This window comes from Hipposideros armiger, unplaced genomic scaffold (assembly GCF_001890085.2).
Source record: "Hipposideros armiger isolate ML-2016 unplaced genomic scaffold, ASM189008v1 scaffold_494, whole genome shotgun sequence".
In the NCBI taxonomy this organism is placed as follows: Eukaryota; Metazoa; Chordata; class Mammalia; order Chiroptera; family Hipposideridae; genus Hipposideros; species Hipposideros armiger.
This window is the reverse complement of record NW_017731844.1, coordinates 659,108-661,503: the sequence shown is the minus strand read 5'-3', so window position 1 is coordinate 661,503 and position 2,396 is coordinate 659,108. Positions and strand designations below refer to the sequence as shown.

Here is a 2,396-nt window from a genome sequence, read left to right as displayed (position 1 = left end):
ACAGGTTAGGCCACCTGGAGGCCAGACACCAAGTGCCTTGGGGCCCAAGGTGGAAGGAGGGGCACGTCTTAGGACACCGCCCCCCCCATACACATGCACACACACACACACACACACACACACACACACACACACACACACACAGAGGCCCTGTGGCTGCAAGCCTGGGGCAAGGGTTAACCAGGTCCCTTAAGGAGTGGGGGGGCTTGAAGGAGGGGCTTCAGGTTCTCTTTCCGCACAGCAAGCTGCCCTGCCCCTTCCAGGAGATGGAAGCCCCCAGTGAAGGCAGCCCCAGCCTGCCCTCTGCAGGCCCAGCGCAAGCCCCTTCTGGGGGGACAGTCATGGCCCAGTGCTTCTGAGCCCATTGGCGCCCTGATGCTACTCAAGCAAGGGGCCAGACAGGCTGCCCAGATGTGCCCCTCCCAGGCTCGGCACCCGGTGGGCACAGGGGCAGCCTGGAGCGAGGCTGCTGCACACCGGCCCAGGGGACTTGTGATGCAATCAGTCAAGCAGGAGATGAGGGGACCAGAGGGGAGCACAATCTCGCTTCAGCTCCCTCAAGAGTCGTGGCCAGCTCCACAGAAGGGTCTAGAGTGTCACCTCGCTCACCTGCTGCCCTGGCCTGGCCCTCAGCTGGCCTCCCTGCTGCCCCCACTGCCGCCCCTTCCAGACTAACAACAGCTCTGGCCAGCCCGTGACCCGGCGCTCCGAGCAGCAGCGGCTCCATCCTCTACAAGCATGGCCTCTCTAGAGCGGGGTCCAATCCAGGGCACCAGCAGAGAGCAGAGAACTGGACAGCAGGCATGCAGAACTGCAGGCCAGGTGAGCAAGGCTGCCCAGGGAGGGCAGAGGCAGGGGGAGCATGGAGGGCTGCGCCAGAGGCAGGAGGCGGGGGCCCAGGGGCAGCAGCCGAGGGGCCGAGGCCGAGGTGATCGGCAGAGCGGGAGGGCAGCGGGCTTCTCGCTCAACGGCTGGTTACCTGCAGCTGGACAGGAGGCTCCTGGGGCTGGAGGAGGTGGAAGAGCAGGCTGGAAGGCCGCCTCACAGGAGAAGCTAATGTCCAGTTCCCAGGCTGGTCAGTGCCTCAGCTTTTATGTCTGAGCGGGCTCCTCCCAGCCCCGGCTCCACCCCCCACCCCTCTCGCTGCTGACCACTCCCTCCGCCCCTTTGCTCCCGCCCCCTTCCAGCCAGTCCCTTCTTTCCTGCACCCCCAACCACTAGCCCAGGACCATTCCTTAGCAGAGCGCCATGGGGGCGGGGGGCGCTCATCCCGCACCTCCAGCCCAAGTCCGCGCAGGGCAATGGGGGGCAAGGACGGGGGGGGGGGCGTTTTTTCCTCCTTCTGTGGAAACTTCCATCTGCCCCCGGGGGGCAGGGGCAGTTCCCCTCTCTGGTCTGTGCGGTGCAGTCCTGCCCTTCTGAGCCCCGGAGCAACCCCTCTCCCCAGATGCCTGCTTCGAATTGTTGGGGACAGAGAAAGGGGAGCTGCGGGGTGGGGATATTGCAAATGTGGCGCCTGGCACGGCTCTTTTGCCAACTCGGCCCCCCTGGCTCCGTCCTGGCCCCGCCCACCTAGTCTTCCTCTCCCCCCCTCGCTGGCACGGAGTCAACATACCAGGGTGGGTTTCTGAGACTCGCGCCCCTCCTCGTTACCCAGCACCCTGGGGGGACGGCCCCGCCCCCCCGCACGGCACAAATCACGAACTTTTAGCAACACCGCCCCCCCCCTCACCCCCCGCACCCAAAAACCCGACCAGGAAGTCGCCTTTGCAGACCGCTCACACCTCTCTTGGCATTTCCCGAAGCCCCTACCCCGCCCCCTCCGCGGCGCCGGGGAAAGCGCGGGGTGCGCTACGGGGAACCGGCCCCGCAGCCCCGACCCCGAGCGGGCCGGCCCCCGCCCGCCCGCCGCCCGCCCGCGCTCACGACGCTTACCTGGAAGCCGGCGCAGCTGCCGCCCACCTCCCTGCTGCGTATTGCAAACCGAACAGCGGGCGTTGGCCCTCCTGCCGGACACTCCTCTGCCAGCGCCGCTCTGGCCGAGTCGCGGGGGCCGAATGTGCGACGGGGCAGAACGGGGGGATGGCTTTTTTTTGGGGGGGTGGGAATCGTCTGATCGTTTGGGGGAGGACGGGCTGTCTGCGGGCTGGGGCGGGCCAGATGTTGTACTTTTAGGGGGGGAAAGGGTATCGGGAAATGAGGTCAGCTGTTGTATCGAGGATAGAAGGGGGGCAGAGATAGCGAGAGACACAGAGTGAACGTGAAACGGGGGGGGCCGGAGAGAGGGCGAGAGCGAGAGGGGACAGCGAGAGGCGGGCAGGCTCACAGCGGGGGAGAACAGCGCGGAGAGAAACAGAAAGCGTATAATTAATCCACTTCGGGACGGTGGGGAGGGG

The 2,396-nt window shown here is 66.2% G+C and overlaps 1 protein-coding gene across 3 annotated transcripts in view; it reads right to left on the bottom strand.

Annotated features, from left to right (window-relative positions):
* Window positions 1-2,396, bottom strand: part of IGF2 (insulin like growth factor 2) — a 12,784-nt gene that overhangs the window by 8,173 nt on the left and 2,215 nt on the right. The window contains exon 1 of one of the 3 annotated variants that reach the window (XM_019667381.1): window positions 1,936-2,381. The exons of the other annotated variants lie outside the window; for them this stretch is intronic. The gene's annotated coding sequence lies outside the window, so the exon portion shown is untranslated. Of the gene's footprint in view, window positions 1-1,935; window positions 2,382-2,396 lie in introns of those variants that run through there. 3 annotated transcript variants of the gene reach the window in all.